The following is a 26,065-nucleotide window of genomic DNA, read 5'->3' as shown; positions in this document are numbered from 1 at the left end:
TTTCCTTTTTTGGCATGCACAAAGTAACATATGATTTTTAAACACCTCTAATCAAAGTTCAATAAGTAGAAAAAAAAATTCTAAGTAAGGAGAAACCTTTTTTTCCCAGTTTAATTAGCAGGGATTATATTGTTGGCATATAGAATAATAATAAAATGATGAATTTTAGATTCAAGAGAATATGGTATTTGCAGTATACTGAGTTTTTTCTTGCTCAAAGATAACATAAAGACAAAATGAATACGCAAACAGAAACCCCTTCTGGTATTCACCCTCTCCTCAACTGTCAATGATTTTTTTGACCTGGTTCTAATAGAACTGAACATGTTTCTCATGTTTTTGCCTTAGTAGTAAATCTCTCTTCATATACATTTAAAAACACATCTTAAAAAAAAAAATCTAAGCTCTCTCTGTGGGAGTATTACTTTGAGAGTGTCCCAAATAGGCTTAGAACATGGTTAATTCATATATGAATTGGTAATTAAATATCTTTTGATCACATTAGATACGATTACATGTTAAGATGCAAATAATCCAATATTCTTGTGTTGGAGGAGACCAAAGCAAATTGTAGTTTATACAAAACCCATTTGTAGTTGGTTTTGAAGTGTTCTCCCCAGCAGTCTTATTTTCCCACTTATTTTCTTGTGCTACTGATGCAGTGTTGGAGTGGTAGTGGGGGTCTGGAGCCCATAGCCAAGAAAAAATTCTTGAGACATCTTCGGTGCAAAAAGGTGATTTTATTAAAGCACAGGGAGAGGACCTGTGGGCAGGAAGAGCTGTCTAGGAATTGTGAAGAGAGGCTGATTATGTATTTGGGAGTTGGGGGAGGTAAAGACCTGGGGAAGTCTCCAAAAGGACTTTCATATGCTAAAAAGACTCACAGGATCCTGGAGGCCTAGCTATTGTCAAGCTAAGGTTGTTTTTCCCTCTAGCAAAGCATTAAGACAGTAGGGAGTTCTGGAGAAATGTTACATTCTACCTGCCTCAAGTGTTTATCAATGGGCTACAGGTTATAAGGAAACAATGTTATCTGCCATTTCCTTCTGCCTTTGTTTCCCACATCATTATTTACATTAAGCCCCATTAAGTGATGATGAGGGTGCATCTCCAAAACAAAAAGAATGGTAGAAATAAGACCCATAATGTTAATACTGCATTACTGACAGCTAGAGATGATTGATAGATAGATAGATAGATAGATAGATAGATAGATAGATAGATAGATAGATAGATGATAGGTAGATAGACAGACAGACAGATACATAGATAGATGATAGATAGAAAAACATACACAAGAGTTCATTTTTTTAAAACTTACTAAGAATAAAGAACAGTTTGTCTAATTAAGAAAGGAGAATGTGATAAACAGAGCCCTTAAGAAGAACCATTTTCAGTATCAATTTCTTAATGTTTTCAGCATTTAAATCATGTCTAAAAGAAGAAATAAACAATGACAGTTCAAAGTCTGGAGCCTGCTCCCTCTCTCTGAATTCTGAAAGCAGCTATGGATAAAAGGGCCTTTACATACAAAGGTAGACACAGAAGGGTAATAGCAGACTACTACCCTATCTACTGAAACTTGGCAGGCCAGAAAGGAATGGTAGGAAATCTTCAATGTGATGAACACAAAAAATATGCAGCCAAGAATCCTCTGTCCAGCAAGCCTGTCATTCAGAATAGAAGGAGAGATAAAGGTTTTCCCAAACAAACAAAAATTGAAGGAATTCATCACCACTAAACCAGCCCTACAAGAGATCCTAAGGGGAACTCTATGAGGGAAATGTTGCAAGGAACACAAAGTACCAGAGACACCACTACAAGCATGTATCCTACAGAGAACACAATGACTCTAAACCCATATTTTTCAACAATAACACTGAATGTAAATGGACTAAATGCTCAAATCAAAAGATCTAGGGTATCAGAATGGATTAAAAACAAACAAACAAACAAAAAACAAGACCCATCTATTTGTTTGCTGTCTACAAAAGACTCATTTTAGACCTGAGGACACCTTCAGATTGAAAGTGAGGGGATGGAGAAATATCTATCATGCTACTGGAAGTCAGAAGAAAGCTGGAGTAGCCATATGTATATCAGACAAACTGGACTTTAAAGTAAAGGCAGTAACAAGAGCTGAAGGAGGGCATTATATAATAATTACAGGGTCTATTCATCAGGGAGAGCTAACAATTATAAATGTCTATGCACTGAATTCAGAAACACCCAAATATATAAAACAATTAATCAAAAAGATACAGTCAAACCTGTATACACTGAAGGGAAAAATAAGAGAGGCAATAAATATCATTAGGAAAGTGGGGTGGAGGGAAAGTCTTTCTTGATCTCTTCAAGATAAAAAGTGAGTTTGGTCATTTTTGTCTTTCTAATGTGTGTCAAAAATACTTATAGCGATTTTTGGAATTAGAGCTCTTAGTGTAGACTTAGCTCATAATTAAATTGGCCATGCTTTTATAGTGCAGAGCAGAATGTAAGCATATGTCCCAGTTTGCATAAGAAAGTCCCACTTTGCATGTAGTGCCCCAAATAATTATTTTGTTCCCTTTCACTCTCAAAAGTAACTAAGGTTGTTCTGGCTTTGACAGGAGGAAATGCAAAAATAATCCCTTGCAAGACTCTGGCACCCTCTTGTGTTAAAGCATGAAAACATTTTCCTTGAGGTTACATTGGGGAATGTCACACTGATATTGCTTGTTCTAGGAGGAGAAGCCACCACAGAATGTGAACATCCCAAAATAGATCATCTACTACTAATTTCTCCACATAGATCTTAACTTTGAGTTTCATGTCATCAGACTTTATCACTGACTGCTTCTCACCATTGCTGCTATCTTGAGACTAATGCTACTTCTGTCCTGCTTCATGGTAAATTCAATACAAACATAGGTAATTTTCTCAGCACGCTGCCCTCTGACTACCTTAACCTCTCCTCCAATGTCTTTGTTCTCCACCCTGCCTCAGTTGTACACTCCCAGATCACACCATAGACACGGTCATTACCAACGCCATCTTATCTATCTTGCTCTCTGACCACCAGATCCCATCTTTCCACCTAACTCCTAGCAACCCAACTCCAACAAACCTTTGACCACCATAGAATGTACAATCCATTAATTTTGCTAATATTTAACTTGCCTCATCCCCTGCTGTTCACTTTAGTCTCCATCTTAGATGCAATTCCACGACCATTCATTACAATAATACCCTAGCAAACACCCTCAAACTCCCTTGTTCTTCTTTTGCATTGCCAGTGCTTGGCCAAACCACAAAGTCTCCTTAAATCCACATCTCCCCCACTCTGTGCCTATATCCTTGCTGCTGAATGTGGGTGGAGAAAAACACCTAAGAATAACAATTCATTTGACTTTATTATTTTTAATTTTTTTAAGTTTATGTATTTATTTTGAGAGAGAGCATGCACATGTGTGTGAGTGGGGGAGAGGCAGAAAAGGAGGGAGAATGAGGGAATCCCAAGCAGGCTCTGCACGGGCAGCATGGTGCCCAACGTGGGGCTTGAACTGATGAACTGTGAGATCATGACCTAAGCCAAAACCAAGAGTTGGATGCCCAACTGACTGAGCCACCCAGGAACCCCAATTCATCTGATTTTAAATTCATGATCATGACCTTAATGCTGGGACCCTCAAAGGTGCCCAGAAATGTATACTATACTCCCCTAGACCATTCACCCTTCTTTTTTCCTATTTCAATGTGTCACAGTGTCTTCTTGCTACTCATTACCCTCTCCCATAGTCCTCCTCAGCTGATAACCTTATTTCCTACTTCACTGAGAAAACTGAAGCAAGCAAGAGACTTCTAAATTCTCTCTACGATATCTACCCATCTATCAGCATACTCTGCCTTCCCTCTATCATTCTGGTCTAGATGAATATCTATGTTCCTGTCTAAGGCCTGAGACAATGTCTCCACTTTGCAGTAAATCCCATCTCCTTTTTCTTATACATCATCACATACAGATATGGATATGGATATAGTAAATAGGTATATATACTATCTATATCTATGTATCTATATACTATATACTGATATATCTATGTAAGTATGTCTATTCTGTATCTATCTCTTACTACTGGATCATTCCCAACAGCATACAGACATGCTGTTTTTTTCTTTCATCTTCAACAACATATCTCTTCATCTCACATCTTCTGACCACTGCTATATTGCTCTGCTCTCTTTTGCAATAAAATTCTTCAAAAAAATTCTCTATACTCACTTCTCCAATCAATCCCTCTCCCATTCTCTCTCAAATCCTTTTCATCAGAACCATGAGACATAACAACAATTTGCTGTTTTAGGCCTCTGGGTTTTAGAGAGTTTGGTCGTGAAGCAAAAGAAATTAGAACAATACCTCCAAGAGAGTAGTGGGAACCTGGCCTGGGAGGGCGCCACCTATTTCCTAACAAGAGTTCCATGATTTTGCTAACATGTATCAGCAGAAGTCTGGGGAGCAGCTGAGTGTATAGATTCTAAAAGTGTTAAGCCAATGGGGATAAAATATATTCAGTCAAGCCAAGATCATTAACATAGGTGCACTCCCTCCAGGGTTAGGAATATAACATGTTGATTGGACTACTGGGGATAGCCCTACCAGTTTGAAAATGTCGGCTTATGAAAACCTGGACTCAACAATAACAGAGTTAATGTGGTTGAAATGCCAGATATTCTCTAGCATACTCTTGGCAAAGGAATGCCAAGTTTTGGGAAAATAAGAATGGATCCATTATATGCAACCTCCTCAAACAGCCTCTGACTACACGCCTCTGGGAAGGTCTAAAAGACTCTCTTCTCACCGAGACATTAGCAAATGCACCAGCATCCTTGCAGAGCTCTGCAGCTCAGACATATAGGCAGATGAGGCAGCAATGAAAACTGTATACTTATATCAATGGGAATACAGGGATTCGGTGTGGTAAAGGCCTGGTATAGTGCTGAACTGTTAGAAACAATATGGGGCAATGACCACAACAAGCCACAGATGGGGCATATAATCAGTGTTTTGGGGTACCTGGGTGGTTCAGTCAGTTGAGTGTCTGACTCTTGATTGCATCTCAGGTCATGATCCCAGGGTTGTGGGATCAAGCCCCGAATTGGTCTCCAGGCTGAGTGTGGAGTCTGCTTGCGATTCTCTATCTCTCTCTGTATTTCTCTACTCCTTCCTGAATCAGGCAAATTGAAAAACTCTCTCTCAAATTAAAGAAAAATTTTTTTTTTTTTTTTTATTTCTAGGAGACAGAGAGAGACAGCGTGAGCAGGGGAGGGTCAGAGAGAGAGGGAGTCACAGACTGAAACAGGCTCCAGGCTCTGAGCTGGCAGTCAGCACAGAGCCCGACGCGAAAAATTTTTAATAAAAAAATAAAGAAATCAATGTTTTGACTTTCTGTGCTTTGTGCCAATGCCTAATTGATTTTGGAGTCCCAAGAATTCGTAAACTGACAGCATGCTAAGATGTTATTTAACTTATGTATGTAGAAAAAAATATCTAAATCTGGTAGGCAGAACTTAACCCAAGTTGCCAAAGTATGCCTTGTACCCAATATCCAGACATAAATCATTTTGGAAACTAAGAGCCTCCATGAGGGGGAAAATCTGGGTGCTTCTGAGAAAAGATACTGCAACACAGCCATAGGTGTATACCACAAATCTTCCACCAAGCTAGCATTTCTCAGCCTCTGTACTACTGAGTGTTTGGCCTGGGTATTTCTTTGTTGTGGGTGGTTATCTTGTACATTATAGGATGTTTAGTAGTATATCTAGTCTGTACCCACAAGGTGCTGGTAGCACACATACATACCCTCTTCTCCAGTTGTGACAACCAAAGTGTTTGCCAAAACATTACCAAATATCCTCTGGAGAGTAGATTACCAGATTTAGCAAATAAAAACACAGATTGAATTTGAATTTCAGATTCAAACTATTGCATAGGGCATATGTATACTAAAAAAATTACTTGTTCTTTTTCTGAAATNGGGGCAAAATCATTTTGTAGTGAAGTACTGATCTAAGCCAGTGTCTCTTTAAATGTGCTAGGAACTCATTACAACACTGATTCTTAACGCCCAATCCCAGGGATTCTGACTTAGTGGGACTGGTGCAATGCCTCTGAATTTTCATTTTTAATGAGTTTATAAGTAGTGCTAATGGTCGCTGGTTCAGGGAGACACCTTCAAGAGTATTGCCTCAAAGATTTTTGCTGGGTGACTATACAGTAGAGGAAAGGAATACCCAGTGATTCTGGAAATTATTAGATACTGTTTCTGAAATGACATGGACTCTCAGGGACAAAAAATGCCACCAGTTTCAAAAATTCAGAGTAGCAACTTATGGAGATGAACAGATAGATGGAATATTCACCTAAGTTAGTTAAACTTGGACCCCACATGGAGGGACAACTGTTATGGCAGGAAGCATCAAATAGAACTCCCTGGGACTGCCCACCCACTCCTGCCTCCTCTGTACCAAGACATGGACCCCAAAGTAACACCACATTCCTGAGAGAATTGCAGGGATTAATACCAACAACAGAGATTAGTGATACAGGGGTGGTGATTCCTCTACCCTTCCTATGTAATTCATCTGTTTAGCTGGTACAAAAGTCAGATGGATCATACTGAATGACATCAGATGACTGTGGTCTTAATCAGGTGGTGATTCCAATATCAGCAGCCATTCAAGCTGTTGTTTCTTTAGTGAAGACAATCAACACAGCACTTGGTACCTGGTATACAACTCTTGACTTATCAAATGTTTTATTTTCCTTTCTAGTTAATAAGAAAAATCAAACACCATTTGTATTTATTTCCATAGCAGGAGCAAAGTATGCATTTATGTTCATGTCCCATGGCTATATCTTCTCTCTTGCCATCATAATATAGTTGAGAGGAACCTTGATTGTCTTGATATTCCAGAGGACATCACACCAATTCTATATATTAATGTCATTATGCCAATTGGATCTGGCAAGCAGAAAGAAACAAGTATCAAAAATACCTTATTTACATATATGCCAAACGGTAGGAGTTAAATTCCATAAAATTTAATAGGTCTCGTACATTAGTGATATTTGTAGAGGCTCCATCACTTGGGGAATGATAGGATAGCTCTTCTAAAATGAGACACAAGCTTCTGTCTCATGAAGTAAAAACAAAACGAAAACCCACCATACTTGCTTCTTTCAAATTTCAAAGCAATGCATGTCATATATAGCATGTTGCTCCAAACCATTTCATTTAATAACTTGTAAAGCTACCATTTTTTAATGGAGCAAGGTACAAGAAACTTCTTAAGGCTTCAAAAGAAGCTGCCTTGCCTCTTGAGCCCTAGGACCTGGCAGACCAAATGGTATTAGAAATAAACTTGCAGAGAAAGATTGTATATATAGCTTGAGGCAGGCTCCAGTGGGATTGTCACAACACAGACCTCTAGATGTTTAGCATACCTCCTCGGATGACAAATATTCTCCCCTTGAAAAGGAGCTCCTGGCTTGCTACTGGCCCAAGTGTTTGAGACTGAACATATGACCACACACTACCTGATGACTACACAACCCGAACTTCCCATGATGAGCTACAAAGCTGGAGGCACACAGCAACGTTTCCACTGTAACATGGAAGTAGTGTGTAGGAGACCAGGTCCTAGCAGGTCCAGAAGCACAAGAAATGCGTATAACCGTTGGCTCCAACTACCAAGATACCTTTTTCTACCATTTTCTTACCTTTTCCTCAAGCTATATGGGAGTCCTCTTGGGGAATTCACAGGGAACATTTCACAGAAGGGAATGAAGCACAGGTCTAGTCTTCAGATGGTTCTTTACCTGATACTACACTGACAAAAAGTGGATGTTCACTGTACTATGATCCATTCAGCATGACCACAGAAGACCATGAGGAAGGGAAATCCTCCAGGCAGACAGAACTTTGAGGAGTATATTTGGTTGGTTGTTTTATGGCCTGAGGTACAAAGACCTATAATTACTTATGGGCAGTGGCCAATGGATTGGACTGTCAGCAGGGAGCTAGGTGACAAGATTGACTGTGTATGGGCCTCTTGGAGTGTGAGAATATTTAAATGTCAAGCATATATCCAATAGAGGGTATCCATGATTGCAGAGGCTGTCAAAAATCAGATGATCAAGAGGATCTCTTCTGCAAATGTAAGGAAGCCTCTTTCTCCAGGCATCCCAATGCTTGCTCAACACGTCCATGCACAACATGGCCATAGCAGCATAGGAGGAAGTATGAGCTAACAACATGGTTTTTACCTCCCCAAGACCATTTTGCCAATGACTACTGCTCAGTGTTATCTGCCAACAGCAGAAGCCAATACTAAGGTACTGATATAGTACCCACTGTCCAGGGTGACAGGTAGCAGTTGGTTATGATGAACTCTTCCCATCATAAAGGGAACCATTATTTATGTTCTCAGGGATAGCTGCATATCCTGGGTAAAAATGTACTTTCCCTGCCTGCAGAGCTTCTGCCAACTCTACTGTCCTGAAGTTATAGGATGTCTCACCTATTGCCATGGTAACCCATATAACCGTCTCTGACTATGGTCATACATTATGAACAGACAGGTTTAGAGACAGGCTCATGCTTTCAAAGTCCACCACATACCTCCATCTTGCAGAAGCAGTTGGTTTGATAGAACAGTGATCTGGGCTGCTGAAGATTCAATTGTAGGGCCAGCTGGTACCCCATGTAATGCTAGGATGTTCTCCCACAGCACAGAATGTATGCAATAAACTAGCAGCCAATATTGCACAGGGCCAGAGTGCACGAGTGTGGGGACCACGGGAAAGAATAGTTCCTCCATCCACGCTGACTTCCTAAGGTGTTTCTCTACCGTGCTAGACACTCTCCTGCCTCCATTTCCCTTACCTAAATTATTTCTTCCACTCTATTTTTTTTAAATTTATTTTGAGAGAGAGAGAGAGCATGAGAAGGGGAGGGGAAGAGGAAGAGGGAGGGAGAGAATCCCAAGCAAGCTCTGTGCTGTCAGCATGGAGCCTGAAGCAGGGCTTGATCCCACAGAGAGATCATGACCTGAGCTGATATCAAGAGTCGGACGCTGAAGTGACTGAGCCACCCAGGCATCCCACCTCCACTCTGTTTAAAATTGCAAAACCTCCTTCTTGTCTTCCTGATTATCCCTTCCCTTATTATACCTTTCTCTCTAGCCCTTCTCACCTTCTAACATACTATATTATTTATTTTGTTATTGTTTATTATCTGTCTTTTCCCACTAGAAGGTGAGCTTTACAAGAGCAGGGTTCTATTTCATTCACTGTTCTACCCTTGGTGCCTAAGACTGTGCCTGAAACATAGCAGGCCCTCAATAAATATTTCTGAATTGATTTGAATAAAGATCATGAAAGTTCTTGGGGAATAGTAAATAAATGTCTCCAGTCTATTATTTTTATCTACATTAGGGATTGGCTGACAAGCTTCTGTAAAAGGCTAGAGAGTAAATACTTTGGGATTGTGAGCCATGCAGTTGCTATAGCAACCACTCCATTCTGGCACTGTCTCATGAAAGCAGCCATAGACAGGAAGTAAATGAGTGGGTGATCCATACAGAGGAAGGAGGGGAACTGCTGAAGACCTAGGAATTGGGAGGCTGAGGAGGGAGTTCATATGGAAAGAAGGGACTTCATATGGAAATACTTTATACAAATATGTTTGATTCATTTCTTCTTCAGGCCCTTTCACTCCACCATCACAGCTAACACTACTGAAATTACATTTTCAGTTTGGCTTTGACTTTTGAATATTACACTTTTAAAACTCCCACAGAATACACTTACTAATACAACCTCCAGGTGGAGCCCTTTCTCTTTTCTCATTGAGCTGTTTTTATTACAGTGGATCCTTGAACAACTTGAAGATTAGGGGTACCCACCACCAGTGCAGTCAAAAATCCCACTTTTGACTCCCCCCAAAACTACTAATAGCCTACTGTTTATCGGGAGCCTTACTGATAACATAAACATTTGATTAACACATATTTCATATGTTATATACAACAAAATAGACGAGAGAAAATGTTATTAAAATTGTAAGGAAGAAAGAATACATTTATAATACTGTACTATATTTATTGATACTCTAAGTTTACATTGTTTATAAGATGAATCATCTCTCAGTATCTACCTCAATATTGCTTTTCCTTAAAAGTTTTTATTTATTCATATATTTGTTGAGGTAGGGTGAGGGGCGGAAGGAGAAAGGGATAGAATTCTAAGCAGGCTCCACACCCAGCACAGAGGCTGACATGCGGCTTGATCACACAAGCCATGAGATCATGACCAGAGCCAAACCCTTACCTGACTGAGCCACCCAGGCGCCCCTTAAGTTCTTATTTAAATTCTAGTTAGTTAACATACAGTGTAATATTAGTTTCAGTTGTACAATATAGTGATTCAACATTTCCCAACAGCATCCAGTGCTCATCACAAGTACACTCCTTAATCCCCATCACCTATTTCGCCCATACCCCCACTCACCTCCCTCTGGTAATGATCATTTTGTTTTCTACAGTTAAGAGTCTGTTTCTTGGTTTGCCTTCCTCTCTCTCTCTCTCTGTCCCATTGCTCATTTCTTTTGTTTCTAAAATTTCACATATGACTGAAATCATGTTGTCTTTCTCTGACTGACTTATTTCACTTAGCATAATACTCTCTATCTCCATTCACATCATTGCAAATGGCAAGATTTCATTGTTTTTTATGGCTAAGTAATATTCCATTGCATTTATATACCACATCTTCTTTATCCATTCATCAGTTGATGGACATCTGAGTTCTTTCCATAATTTGGCTACTGTTGATAATGCTGCTATAAACATCAGGGTACATGTATTTGAATCAGTATTTTTGTATCTTTTCGGTAAATATTGAGAGTGCAATTGGTGGGTCATAGGGTAGCTCTATTTTTAACTTTTTGAGGAACCCCCATACTGTTTTCCAGAGTGGCTGCAACTCAATACTATCTTATATGATACAAAAGACTACAGATGTTATATATATTACTAAAACCGGACTTTAAAAATGAAAAGATAGGGGCACCTGGATGTGTCAGTCAGTTGAGCATCTGACTTGAGCTCAGGTCATGATCTCATTGTTTGTGAGCTTGAGCCCCACATCAGGCTCAGTGCTGACAGCTGGGAGCCTGGAGCTTGCTTCAGAATTTGTGTCTCCCTCCCTCTCTGCTCCTCCCCTGTGTGTGCTCTGTCTCTCTCTCAAAAATAAATAAACATTTAAAAAATTAACAAAAATGAAAAGATAATGTGAAAAAGAAATCATATTAATTTATAGGTATAATCATGCATTGATAATGAAGAAGCAACAATATGATTGCTCTATAGTAGCCTAGCTAATATATTAATGAATGAATCACTACAAAAATTTTATGGCATATAGTATTATATTCATAATACAGTATTGTCCCCTTTTTTAAAAGTAAGCTCTAGGCCCAATGTGGGGCTTGAACTCACAACCCCAAGATCAAGAATCACATGCTCCACTTACTGAGCCAGCCAGGTGCCCCCCATAATACGGTATTGGAAATAATGTTACATTTTTTTAAAAATACCACTTACTTGTAATGATAGGCTCATATATACTTATTCTAATTGAGAAAGAGACAGAGACAGAGACACAGAGAGACAGACAGAGACAGAAAGGCATACTATATAGTAATGTAATTTGCTGAAGGCAAAGTTGTAAAACAGTAAGAAAATTAACACAATATTAATTTTACATTAAACATCACTCACCTTATGCCTGTGTAAGGGGGAAGGATAGGCTATCCACTTCCATACAATTCTTGCACACAATGTTCTACACGATGAACACTCAGGCAATGATGACAATAAAGACATGAAACATCTCAGTATGGCTCTTGTTGTACAGTTATTTGATTTTCACACAAAGACACGCCACATACATACACTACAGATATTTATTAACTGTATGGCATGATGATTATTTACTTTCATTGAGTGGATGTGGATCATTAAAAAGGTCTTCCTTGTCATCTTCACGTTGAGTAGGCTGAGGAGGAGGAAGGGGGTTGGTTGGTCTCGTCTCAGGGAAGACAGATGGAGGAGGTGGAAAGGCAGTCAGGAGAGGCAGGCACACTAGGTGTAACTTTATGAAAATACATGTAATTTCTGTCTGACTTTTTTTCTTCTTCCTTTCTCTAAAAATGTTCCTATCCAGTACCAATCCTCTTCCACCATTTGTTTTAGTTTCAGTGCCCATATCATAGAGGTTCCATGTTGTAAAAGAACTCCAAAGCAGTCTTGAATAACCAGAACTTTCTGCCAGATTGTTTAATGCCAGTTTGTTTTCTGGCGCTGCTTCTTTACATCTTCCTCCTCATTGCCTGGCACTGGTTTGGAAGCACTCATCTCCATCAAGTCATCTGCTGTGAATTCCTCCGGTGTGATGTTTGTTAGCTCTTAAGTCTCCCCCAGATCCAGATCTTGAAACCCTTCACCATAACCACCCCCCACCTTTTTTGCCATATTTACAATCTCTTTCATGATTTCCTTGGCTCTGTTGTAAATTCTGTGAAGTCAGTCACAGCATCTGGGCAGCTTCTGTAGCAGGAATTTATTGTTTGGGGCTTGTTGGCTTTCATGGCTTTTTCTATAACAACAATGGCATCTCCAATGATGTAATCCTTCTAGACTTTCACAATGTTCTCTCTATTGTAGTTTTCTCCCATAGTATTGACAGTCCTTTCCCTAAAGTACTGCGTGTATTGAACTTTAATGATCCTTATGACTCCATGGTCTAGAGGTTGAATTAGAGACATTGTGTTTGAGGGCAAGTAGACCACTTGAACATCTCATGGGGTTCTGGGTAGATAGGGCATTGTCTAAAATCAAAAGAATGTTAAAAGGCAGTCCCTCACTGGCAAGGTACTTCTGGACTTTAGAAACAAAGTTCTGATGGAACCAATCCAGAAAAAGCATTCTCCTTGTCCAGGCTTTCTTGTTGTACAACCATAACAGTAGCAGCTGGTGTTTATCTTTCCCCTTCAAGTCTCAAGGGTTAGCAGCTTTATAGATAAGGCAGTTTGGATCATAAACCCGACTGCATTTGCACAAAATACGAGCATTAGCCTATCCCTTCCTGCCTCAAATCCTGGTGCTTGCTTCTCTTCCTTACTAGTAAATGTCTTTTGTGACACTTTTTTCAGAATAGGGCACTTTGGTCTGCATTAAAAACCTGTTCAGGCAGATGTCCTTTCTCCTCAATGATTTTTTTTTTTTAAGTTTTATTGTATTTATTTGAGAGAGACAGAGAGAGTGTGAGGTGGGGAGGGTTAGAGAGACAAAGAGAGAATCCTAAGCAGGCTCAGGATACACTGCCAGCACAGAGCCCAACATGGGGCTTGAACTCACAAACCGTGAGATCACGACCTGAGCTGAAACCAAGAGTCAGGTGCTCACCCGATTGAGCCATCCAGGCACCCCCTCAATGATTTTTTTAATGGTGTCTGAGAACGCATCTGGCTGCATCTTGGTTGGTGAAAGCTGCTGCTCCTGTTTTCTTGACATTTTTCAAGCCAAACTTCTTGTTAAAATGAACAAATTATCTTTTGCTGGCATTAAATTCTCCAGCTTTAGAATTTTCATCCTCCTTTTGCTTTAAATTGTCATATAATGACCTCACTTTTTCTTGAATCATATTTGAGTATATAGGTATGCCTTTCTTATACTAATCCTGTACCCAAATAAGAGCTGCACTTTCAGTAGGAGATAAAAAAGTATTTTGCAACAAGTACAAAATTTTCACCCTCATTTGTGACAGCTTCACCAATTTCCTTTTCATTTATTTTTATGATGTTCCTTACACTGGATTCATTTATCCTGAAATGCAGGCCACCACACTGCAGACTTCAATCTACATGTAGTACATATCAAGCAACTCAACTTTTTCTTGTCATGTCATGACTTTCCTCTGCCTCTTTTTTTTAATGTTTTTTTTAAAAATTATTTCTGAGAGAAAAAGAGACAGCGAGAGCAGGGAAGAGTCAGAGAGAGGGAGATACAGGATCTGAAACAGGTTCCAGGCTCTGAGCTAGCTGTCAGCACAGAGCCTGACGTGGGGCTCAAACCCATGAGCCGTCAGATCATGACCTGATCTGAAGTCGGAGGCTTAACTGACTGAGCCACCCAGGCACCCTGACTTTCCTCTGCTTCTTCAAAGCACTTTGAGCATCACTAGTGACTCTTTTCATGGGTCGCATGGCATTATTCAAGGTTTACAGTGTTGCACTAAAGCATGGTGAAAAACATGCAAGAAACTTGAGAACACATTTTACTGTGATACACAATATACTGGAGAGAAAAACTGGTCATATGGAGATTATTATCATAACAGCATTTTAAATGGATACTGGCAATACTGGAAATACTAGCTCACCACCATTGCTAGGAGAGATGGATACAAAATTCTTGCAGTAGTATAATATGTGCTACAGTTAATTTTACGTACTTATGATTTAATACTGCATCTTTGCATTTGTTTACAATTCTTTTGACCATAAGTGGCAGCATGTATGGTTTGTATTTGTGTGCATAAGTTTTGATAAATTTTAACTTTTTATAATACATTTGTGTATATTTTATAGTAACAAATGACAAAATAGTATCTACATATATTTATGCATTCATGACATATCTAGCTTCTTAATTTTCTGATATATGTAGGCTACGCAGTTCATCTCTGAGTTTTTTTCAAATTGTTACAAATCTCCAAAAATTTTCCAATATATTTATCAGAAAAATCCATGTATAAGTAGACCCACACAGTTCAAATGCATGTTGTTCAATAGTCAACTATATTTATCCCACAAATATATACTGGGCATCTACCATGTGTTAAGAACAAAGTGTTAGGATGTAGATTTGGATTAGACAAAGACCCTATCCTCAGGAAGCTTACATTCTATGAAGAGAGATGATATATATATAGATATAGAAATATAGATATGTAGTCATTTCAGAGAGTGACATGTGATATAAGGAAGTTACAAAGAGTAATGGGAGTCCTCCTTGAAGAAATACCACTTCAGCTGAAAACTAAAAAATAAGAACCAGCCATGCAAAGACCTGTTGCTTTTTTTTCTTTTGCTGTGGTAAAATATCTATAACATGAAATTTATCATTTTTAAAGTTTATTTTATTTGGAGAAAGAGCACAAGTAGGGGAGGGGCAGACAGAGAGAAAGAGAGAATCCCAAGCAGGCTCCACACTCTCAGGGAGGAGCCTGATGTGGGCCTTGAACTCACAAACTTTGAGATCATAACCTGAGCTGAAATTGGATGCTTAACTGACTGAGTCACCCAGGAACCCCCAAATTTACCATTTTTTAAGAGTAGAGGTTTGTGACATTAAGTACATGTACATTGTTGTGCAACTATTGCCATCACCCATCTCCAGAACTTCTCTCATTTTCTCAAACTGAAACTCTGCACCCACTAATCAATAACTCCTCACTCTCCTGTGGCAACCACTATTCTACTTTCTGTTTTATGAATTTGACTCCTCTTAGGTACTTCATATAAGTGTAATCATACAGTGTTTGTCCTTTGATGATGAGCATATTTCACTTAGCATAATATCACCAAGGCTCATTCATGTGTCAGAATTTTTTTTATTATTATTTAAATTTTTTTAAACATTTATTTATTTTTGATAGGGAAAGGGGCAGAGAAAGAGAGACACACAGAATCTGAAGTAGAATCTAGACTCTGAGCCGTCAGCACAGAGCCCAATGCAGGGCTCGAACTCATGAGACATGAGATCATGACCTGAGCTGAAGTTGGATGCTTAACGGACTGAGCCACCCAGGCACCCTTTCATGCATCAAAATTTTTTAAAATGAATATTCCATTGTATGTATATACCACATTTGTGGTATTCTTCTGTTGTTCATCTTTGTGCTTTTGTGAACGATGTTGCTATGAATACAAGTATAAAATGTCTATTTAAGTGCCTGCTTTCAATTCTTTTAGTGCATATCCAGAAGTGAAATTGCTGGATCATATGGTAATTATATCTTTAATTTTTTGAAGAAGTGCTAAACTGTTTTCCATAGCACCTAACACCATTTTACATTCCTTCCTGCAAAGCATGAAGGTTGCAGTTTCTTCAGATCCATACCAACTCTTGTTTTGTACCTTTATTATTATTATTATTATGGCCATCTAGTGAGTATGAAATGGCATCTCACTGTGGTTTTGATTTATATTTCCCTAGTGATTAGTGATGCAAAGCATCTTTTTATGTGCTTATTGGCCATTCGTATATCTTCTTTGGAGAACTGTCTATTCAAGCCTTTTGACCTTTTTTAATCGAGTTGTTTGGCTTCTGTTGTTAAGCTGTAGGAATTCTTTATATATTCTACATATTAACTCCTTTTAGATGATTTGCAAATATTTTCTGCCATCATGTGGGTTGTCTTTTTACTTTAATAATGTACTTTGATACATAGAGGTTTTTAATTTTGAAGTTCGATTTATCTAGTTTTTCTTTGTTGCCTGTGCTTTTGGTATTATTTCCAAGAAATCACTGGCAAATCCAGTGTCATGAAGCTTTTCTCCTATGTTTCCATCTAAGAGTTTTATACTTTTCACTCTTATGTTTTAGGCCTTTGGTTCATTTTGGCTTAATTTTTCTCTACGGTGTAAGATAAGGGTCTGACAATCCTTCTGCATGTGGATGTCCAATTTTCCTAGCACCATTTTTCGAAAAGACTGTCTTTTCCCCATTGAATGGCCTTGATATCCTTGCCAGAAATAATTTGAGAACATACCTGAGAGATTATTTGGGGGCTCTCCACTCTATTTGATTGGTCTGTATGTTCTTCTTTATGCCAGTACCACAGGTTTTTTTAATTACTATAGTTTTGTTGAGGTTAGAGTTTTATTTTTTTAATTTTTTAAAATTTACTTATTTTTGAGAGATAAGTGAGACAGAGTATGAGTGGGGGAAGGGCAGAGAGAGAGGGAGACACAGCTGTCAGCACAGAGCCTGATGTGGGGCTCGAACCCACGAACCATGAGATCACAACCTGAGCCAAAGTCAGACGCTCAACCAGCTGAGCCACCTAGGTGCCCTGAGGTTAGAGTTTTAAATCAGAGGTCACAGCAATTTCAAAGAACTAGAGTAGGAATCAGTAAACTGTTTCTGTAAAGGGCCAGATAATAAATATATGGGGCTTCACAGGCCTCTGTCTCTGTAGTCTCTGTCACAATAACTCTACCCAGCTATTTTAACACTAAGGTAGCCATAAACAATACACAATCAAATGGTTGTGGGTGTGTTCCAATAAAATGTTATCTATAATAATAGGTGGCAGGACAGATTTGCCCTAAAGGCAGTAGTGTGACACTCTGGACTGGAGGTCACAGTTAGGCATTTTGGAAGGTCCAAAGGATGGCAAATGTGACCAGAATAAAGGTGAGAGAGGAGAAAGGTGAGATGTGAGAGATAAGTAAGAGCCAGATCACAGAAACCTGTAGACCACACAGAGGATGTGATTTGTTCTTCCTCACCCATTCACTCACCAAATATCCATCAGGGTCCTACTAGGAGCTAGGAACTGGGACTACATAGGAGTTAGGCTCAATCCTCAGCCTAGTGGGGTTTTGATATAGGGAAGAGGTGTAAGCTAAGGAGTTTAGAACAGATCAAATTTCCTCTCTGATTCATGACATATTCTCAGAGCCAGCCAGAGGCATAGTTGTCACCACATCCATCGTCATGCCGAAACACGAGTTCTCTGTGGACATTAACTGTGAAGGCTGCTCCAGTGCGGTCAGTCGGGTGCTCAACAAGCTAGGAGGAGTCGAGTTTGACACTGACCTACCCAACAAGAAGGTTTGCATCAACTCTGAGCACACTGTGGACCTTCTGCTGGAGACCTTGCAAAAAACAGGAAAAGCTGTTTCCTACCTCGGCCCCAAGTAGTGAGGGCCTGGACCCCTGGGCCCAAGATGGACCAAAGGGGGCAGGCCTCTGATCCTCTCCTGCCTTGTGGACAGACAAGGGGCCTGGAAGTCCTTCTCAGCAATGGGAGTTCCCACAGAGACCCTCACCTGCCCTGCTCCTCCCTAACTTCCCTGCAATAAAATCGAGCCACATTGGTGGGAAAAAAAAAAAAAAGGTTTCATCCAGGTTTTGTCACATGAACCATGGGAGCTGCTCTGAACTTACCCTACTGCTTTTGTTCAAGCCGTTATTAATTCTCTTCTGGATAATCATAACAGTCCATTAAAATAGCCTCTGCCTATAACCTCACCTTCTTCCAAACTAGCCTCCAACTGTGGCACAAAAATTCCTTATTTAAAAAAATTTTTTTAAATGTTTCATTTATTTCTGAGAGAGAGAGAGAGAGTATGTGACCAGGGAGGGTCAGAGAGAGAGGGAGACACAGAATCTGAAACAACCTCCAGGCTCTGAGCTGCCTGTCAGCAGAGAGCCCGATATGGGGCTTGAACCTACGAGCCGGGAGATGGTGACCTGAGCCGAAGTCGGACCCTTAACGGACTGAGCCACCCAGGTGCCCCACAGCACGAAAATTCCTAAAAAGTAATTGTGATTGTACTCCCCAGCTCCAAACTATATTGATGGCTTTCATCACTGTTAGAGTTAAGTCCAAATCCCGAGGATGACCTGTAAGGTCCTGACTTACCAAGCTCTTGCCAACTTCTCAACATCATCTGCTCTCTCTCCCATTGGTGGGAAGTGCTAGCTGACAGTCTGGGACATCAACTCACACAAATAACATAACAGCACGTTTGTCTCATGATTAAGTAACAGGTAACATTTACATCAAAGAACATTTGATATATGTGTAAATTCTTATTACTCATGTTTCCATTGTAAATTATGAGTTGAGTAAGACTTAGTAATAAAAGAGTAAACATGTCTAGAGAGGGCATGGCACTGCTAAGCCATTTAATGCTCACAACTATCTTCTAAGGTAGGTAGTATCATTGTCTCTATTTTATAGATTAGGAAACTGAGGCACAGAAGGGTTAACTTTCCCAGAATTACACAGCTTGTGTAAGTGAGGGCATCAATATTCAGACTCAGGAATTCTGGCTCTATAATCTGTGCTATTAAGCACATTAAGCCATGATGATGTTATTTTAAAATACTGACTGGAGTGCCCAAGTGGCTCAGTTGGTTGAGGGTCTGACTTCGGCTCAGGTAATGATCTCATGGTTTGTGGGTTCAAGTCCCGTATCAGGCTCTGTGTTGACAGCTCAGAGCCTGGAGTCTACTTTGGATTCTATGTCTCCCTCTCTCTCTGCTCTTCTCCTACTCACTCTCTGTCTCTCTCTCTCCTTCAAAAATAAATAAACATTAAAAATATATATATATTTAAAATACTGACTGAAGGGGCACCTGGCTGGCTCAGTCGGTACAGCATGCAACTCTTGAGCTTGGCGTTGTGAGTTCAAGCCCCATGATGCCCATAGAGATTACTTAAAAACAGAATCTTAAAAAAAAAAATTAAAAGACTAAAATGAAATAAAATAAAATAAAATAAAATAAAATAAAATAAAATAAATACTGAAGCTGTGCCTATAGTCTAAAAGCATGGTCTCTGGCTAGGAACATTAGGTTCATCTGGAAGCTTATTAAAAATGCGAGTTCTCAGGCTCGAGCCCTGACCCACCGAGTCAGAGTCTCTGGAGGTAGGGCTCAGGAATCTGAGTTTCAGCAAGCTCCTTAGGTGATTTTTAAGCATGATTAAGTTTGAGACTCACTGCTCTAAAACACTTAACTCCTGTGGAGTAATGGCCTTAATGGAGGCAAAGCTTAAGACAAGCATGAGAATAATTTTGACAAAAGAAGTAGAAATCAAATTCTTTTTAACATACAAAGGTCTCAAATTATGACATTAAAATAGATCCTAGTACAGAACAATATAGGTTGTCAAAAGTCCTGAGAAACACTTGAGAGGATGAAAAAAAGTACAGGATGAACCTGAACTTCAAGCAATCAGGCCTGGGTCAAGTCCACATGCCTACTAACCAGCTGTGTGCCTTTTAGCAAATTGCTTAACCAGAGCCTCAATTTCTTAAATAACAAGTTAAAATAATAATCCCCTTGACCTATACTCCATGATGTTCGTGAAAATCAAGTGAGATAATGTATGTGACAATGCTTTGTACGGAAGGATAACACGGTGATCAAGTTTCATTTTCTGCTGTAACTCTTTACAATAGAATATATTCATCTTCTCTGCTACTCAGAAAGTGGATAGGATTTTGAATCTTGCAGTGACTTCAAAGAATTCTCTTTAGTGCAGGTTGTAGGATACACAGCAGTATGTGAATGAGGGGTTGCTTTGGGCTTCACAAGACAGAAAAGAGGGAAGTGTCCTCACTGAGAAAATGGGGCCAGAGCTTTGGTAGATGGTGGTCGGAATATCATTATATATCCCTGAACTCATCTGTAGCTTTATAATTTCTCCCCCCAGAAATATTTAATTAAAACCTGTAATAGCTTAGGCCAGTGTTCAGTCCTATACATTCTTATGGCCTAGCATTTGCTGTTATACGGGCTGTTTACAGTAGCTTCTGTTCTGATTGGTCAATGTTTGTGCCACTCAGGTTGTTAAATTTTTAAATATCATCTCTGGTTATACCCCATAATGGAAAGAGATATTATTTGAAGTTTATGTCAAACAGAAGCAATTCCCCCCTGTCTGGGATGGTTTATTGGGTTCATCCTATGCTTCACGAGGCCTGTCTATTCCTCTGACCTTTGCCTCCATTGCATAGTTCTTGACTTAATGACAAATAGTTTCCGCATGTTCATTCATCAAAACAACACAATTTATACTTTACTTATTCTGTTTCTAGCACATTTCTCTGGCTGAGGAAGACATGAGCCACCATTCTGGAAGGCTCATACATGTGTGGGTAAGAATTTGATTTCTAGGCTGGGGCTTCTTTTATTCATTTCACAAAGCTAGGATATCCCAGGCCACCACTCTCTTTTCTCCCACTGCTATTTCCTCCCCTCAACTAGGGACAGAATAGGTACATTTCCTCTGTATTCATTTTTTTCCTCTTGGATTAAAAGCAGCTTTCAGATAAATGTGAATCACTTAAGACAGGGAGCTACTACTGGGAGGGTTTAAAGGCCTCTCATAAGAAAACAAAACCTATTACGTATATCCCTCACTTGAATTGACTTAAAACCATATAATGGATACCTATGTCTTACAGTCTTTACCTCCAAATGGTAGGTGGTAGGGACACCAGTTATTTTTTAAGCAGGCATAATTTTTAACTGAAGCTGAAATGTTCAAAGTGACCACTAGCTATACTGGTCGAGGCATGATATGGACACTTAATCCTGTAAATTACAACAATTAAAAAAAGATTTCTGGCTCTGCTCAAAGTGACCCATGCAGTGTAAGGAGCAGCCCACCATTCTCTCTCACTTGGGGTGACTTAGCTTCCCACATCTAGGACCTGTTTAACAGACACCTTAAATTCTGCAGATAGTCCGCTAAAGCAGGGATGGTGACTGATTTTCTTTTTAGGTGCTCTACATAGATCATGTACTGGGTTAAGTCCCTTCATTCCACCAGCACCCTCCCCCCCACCCCCGCCCCCTGCATTCTTTTCCCTGAAAAGCAAAAATCGTACAGGACTTAAGGCCTTGTTACTCAAGGCATGGTCCATGGACCAGCAGATCTGAGGTTGCCTGCAAGGCTGCAGAAATGCAGAGTCTCAGGCCCAAACCAGACCCACAGAACTCTGCCGCTTTTTAACTAACTTTCCAGGTGATTCATATTCACGTTAAAGTATGAGAAGTACTGGTTTACGTGATGCATTTGTTAAAGCCCATACCAAAATTGAATCAAGATTCTCTACTTAGTATGAACACTTGAAAAAAAAAAAAAGATGACTTACTTCGCTTTTGAAGTGCGGTGCTCGAAGGAAAGCAACCTGAGCCTTGGTTGAGAGGAAGTGGTGATACCAAGAAGACTTCTCCCCTTACAGGTTTTCTTATAGAGACTGCCGCTCTTGAAAGTTCCAGGAGCTCACTTTTGCCAGCCCTCAGGAGGTAAGAGAAAGAATCGGAGAGGAAATGGAACAGCTCCTCCGCCAGGTCCTGCAACAACCAGGAAGACAGAGGCTTACCGGAAAAAACTAGCCTTGGGGAAATGTCCAGGGTAAAATGAATGGTTCTCATACCTCCTTGAGTTCCTTTCTTCTCCACCAGCAGCTAGTTATTACCCACATTTCTTTCTCGACCACTGGGATTCAAACTGATGGCCTAATGCCTCCAATCAGCCTGGGATCCATTTTCAACATTCCTGGCAAGAGGATGGGAAAGGGAGAAAATGCACGAGTCGGAGATATTTTTTTTATCTTTCTCTTTGTGCAACAGAATCCTGACAGCAGCATCTCTGACACAAGCAACAGCTTGAGGAAGGGTCAAAGTCAGTCCTAGCAAATCATTTTGCTCTGTGTAAACTTCCTGTCTTTTGTCAGCTCTGACGAAATCGGGGAGGGGGGGGTCTCCTCTCATAGGCCCTGCCTTTTGGCAAAAAAGTACAAGCAGGAAGACAGCAGATTTGGAAGGAAGTGAAAGAAACCAAAGCAAGGACAGTGTTAGGTTTCAGGGCAAAGACCCACCAGTGATCGGAGGAGGAGAGAGAGGCTATCTTTAGAAGATGCTAGCCTGCTCATGTTCTCCTTTTCTAAGCCAGAAATAGAATAGGAAGGTAGGACCGTATTAAATAGGCATTTCTATTCTGAAAACACGATGACGTCAAATGCAATAATAGGACATTTACATAGTTGACCATTTGGCTGTGCTGTAAGCATGGGCAAAGCAGAGATATCTTGTCTGGAATATAACTAAGCAAAGCATGTGTGTGTTATACTAGTAGTGTGATTGTCTGTATATGAGCAAGTCCTAAAGGTAAAAAGTCATGCAAAACTACAAACTTCTAATCAATGGTACATTTAAAAGAAATGCTGATAAATCCATAGACATAGCTGAAGTTTTATTGCAAGGTTTATTCTAAACCAAATAGAGCTAAATTTGAAAATACTATTTAAGGATAATTAAAATACATACTAAAACTAAATAACCATGATTTCTAAGAATCAGGTAGGCACTGTTGGGGGAAAAAAAAGGATTGTAAGACATCCTGTCCTCCAGGAACTGACATCAAGTTTGGGTAGAAAAGACTAACACTCATGACCTAACAGCAGAGCTGGCTGAATTCCATATTAGTTCAAGCAGTATCAAGGGGGAGAAGAGAGAACCCAGTATAGCTTGCTGACCCTGGATCCTCACTTCTCACTGATATGGACCTATGACCAACTTGGCTAAAGTGAGCCAGTGAACTCTTAGCAAGGCTCAGAGTAACTGGACTCAAGCTCTCATGATCCTCTCAATAGATGCAGAGAAAACATTTGACAAAATACAGCCTCCTTTCTTGATAAAAACCCTTAAGAAAGAAGGGATAAAAGGATCATACCTTGAGATCATAAAAGCTATATATGAAAGACCCAATGCTAATAAAATGTCCTCAATGGGGAAAAACTGAGAGCTTTCCCCCTGAGGTCAGGAATAAGACAGGGATGTCCACTCTCGCCACTGTTATTCGACATAGTATTGGACGTCTTAGCCTCAGCAATCAGACAACACAAAGAAATAAAAGGCATCCAAATTGGCCAGGAGGAGGTCAAACTTTCATTCGTCACAGATGACATGATAGACTATATGAGAAACCCAAAAGATTCCACACAAAAAAACTGCTAGAACTGATCCAGGAATTCAGCAAAGTGGCAGAATATAAAATCAATGTTCAGAAATCAGTTACATTCCTATACACCAACAATGAAGCAACAGAAAGAGAAATTAAGGAACCAATCCCATTTACAATTGCACCAAAAACCATAAAATACCTAAGAATAAACATACCAAAGAGGAGAAAAATCTATACATTGAAAAGTGTAAAAAGCTGATGAAGGAAATTGAAGAAGGTATACACACACAAAAAAGGAAAAATATTCCGTGCTCCTGGATAGGAAGAACAAATATTGTTAAAATGTCAATACTACCCAAAGCAATCTACATATTCAATGCAATCCCTATCAAAATAACACCAGCATTCTTTACAGAGCTAAAACAAACAATCCTAAAATTTATATGGAACCGGAAAAGACCCTAAATAGCCAAAGCAATCTTGAAAAAGAAAACCAAAGCAGGATGCATCACAATCCCAGACTTCAAGCTGTATTACAAAGCTGTAATCATGAAGAAAGTATAGTACTGGCACAAGAACAGACACTCAGATCAACTGCAGGAGCTGTTCATTTGTGCAGGATGATCTTCCCCTATTTATATATACGTCTTATTCCTGCATTCCCTTCAAGTTTTTCTTCAGATGGTAACTTCTCAGTTAGGCCTACTCTGACCTCCTAACTTAAAACTGCAATTCCTTTTTTTCCCCTTTAATTTATTTTGAGAAGAAGAAAGAGAGGGGGCCAGAAAGAGAGAGAGAGAGAGAGAGAGAGAGAATCCCAAGAAGGTTCTCACACAGTCAGCAAGGAGACTGACACAGGGCTCAATCATATATAAATGAACTATAAAATCATAACCTGAGCTGAAGTCAAGAGTCGGAGGCTTAACTGACTCAGCTACCCAGGGACCCCTACTAGCATTCTTGATCTGCCTCATCTTATTTTTGATTACAGCACTTACCACCTTTTAATATGTAATTTTCCTATTCATTATGTTTGCTTTTCTCCTTCCACTAGCATGTAAGCTCTATGAGGGCATGGATTTTTATTCCCTCTGTTCATAAAGAAATCCTTAGTCCCTAGAATTGTGCCAAGTATACCACTAGACAGAGGTTGATAATATGTACTTAATAAAGTCACAAATTTTCACAAGAATATATTCGTGTATTTTTTGTATATGCTTAAGAACCAAAGATAACCACCAATCTCAAACAAAAAACCAAATTCTAAAAACTTAGAATAAAATGTCTGAGGCCCTCCTGGGTTCTGTGGAACAAGATCTGAAAATCTCTGGCTCCAAGCTAAATAAGATAGAGCATCTGAGACAGAAATTTATTGAATGGAAGTCCTTCTATTGACTTAGCACACTAACAATTATTTTTCAGTCACCTAGGAGTAAACTGACCATTCGTAGAACCTCTGTGAAATCCCCAGCTGTTTCTTTACAGAGGCAAAGGGCAAGTAAATTTCCCTTATTTCTTATAAGGGCAACACTGTGCCAGAGGTGACAAGTTGCAGCAAAATCATGCTTATTAATTCTTTATTTCTTTCAAAAAGTGTATATCCCTAAGAATGTAGATGGAATTTAAACCCCAACCTTATTTAAGCAGGTTGATTGCAGTCCTTAGAACTGGAAAGTGAGAAAGGTTAAAGCAGCCAGCATCATCCTCTACTGCTAAGAGCAGAAGTCTTTTAGCTGGAGGTGATTCTTATCAGAATCAGTACCATGGCAGTGGAGAAGAATCCATTCCAAATTACCAAGGGAGGGAAGTAGGGGAGGTGGTCCCCAGATCAATATTTTGCCAGTCCTAGTTTTCCTTGTCTTTAACCATTTCTCAGGGCTCTGAGAGGCAACAACAGAGAACACTTCTTAGCTTAGCCACGGGAAATTATGAAAGGACCTTTTCTAGTATCCCAGACTTTTGTTTTCTAGCTACTGGCTTGTAATGGAGTCTTCAGAACTCTGTAGAATGAATCCAAAGAAATTTGTGATCATCTATTCCTATGCTCCAGGGTATGGAAAAGTTGCTCCAAATTTCCTTTAAGGCTTAGAAGTAAACCAAGACTTAGCAATTGTTTAGTAAGAGTCAAAAATTCTATGTTGCATATCTTTATTATCAATGCTAACAATGATTATTTACAAGTTCCTCAGAACTTACAGCTTTGGTTTCTCATTTTGCCAATTATAAATTTCTGAGAATTAAGGACCT

The 26,065-nt window shown here is 39.5% G+C and overlaps 1 protein-coding gene and 1 pseudogene across 1 annotated transcript in view; one reads left to right on the top strand and one right to left on the bottom strand.

Annotated features, from left to right (window-relative positions):
- ABCG2 (ATP binding cassette subfamily G member 2 (JR blood group)) overlaps positions 1-22,518 on the bottom strand; it is a 139,929-nt gene extending 117,411 nt beyond the window's left edge. Inside the window, exons 1-2 of the mRNA XM_077765126.1 lie at positions 22,290-22,518; positions 22,005-22,206 (exon numbers count right to left, since the gene is read on the bottom strand). The gene's annotated coding sequence lies outside the window, so the exon portion shown is untranslated. The remainder of the gene's footprint in view (positions 1-22,004; positions 22,207-22,289) is intronic.
- Positions 17,827-18,218, top strand: LOC144232292 (copper transport protein ATOX1 pseudogene; annotated as a pseudogene).
- Positions 22,519-26,065: the final 3,547 nt, after the last annotated feature.

The sequence above is a fragment of the Crocuta crocuta genome, unplaced genomic scaffold (assembly GCF_008692635.1).
Source record: "Crocuta crocuta isolate KB4526 unplaced genomic scaffold, BGI_CrCroc_1.0 scaffold134, whole genome shotgun sequence".
NCBI lineage: Eukaryota > Metazoa > Chordata > Mammalia > Carnivora > Hyaenidae > Crocuta > Crocuta crocuta.
Note: the sequence above shows the minus strand (reverse complement) of the source record. Positions and strands in the feature narration are given on the sequence as shown.